The sequence below is a fragment of the Cystoisospora suis genome (assembly GCF_002600585.1).
Source record: "Cystoisospora suis strain Wien I chromosome Unknown contig_2006, whole genome shotgun sequence".
Lineage (NCBI taxonomy): Eukaryota > Apicomplexa > Conoidasida > Eucoccidiorida > Sarcocystidae > Cystoisospora > Cystoisospora suis.
In genome coordinates, this window is record NW_027154805.1 from 16,322 (window position 1) to 16,567 (window position 246).

Here is a 246-nt window from a genome sequence, read left to right on the forward strand (position 1 = left end):
AAAGAGGACTAACGACAAGTTCCAGTCTAGGGGGAGGAGTCGGGGCTATGAAGCCTGAAGTGTGTGTCATGAACTTATGCTATGACGTGACACCTTCCCATTTTATCGACTTTATCATCATGGATACAGGCGTCTTTGCTGCTTCGAATGTCCCTGCTCTAGTTAGGGGATTCGGTTCCACATCTCTTGTCGATAGGTAAATAAGATGAAGATGAGAAAGAGAAAGGAGAAGAAAAGGGGGGGGGG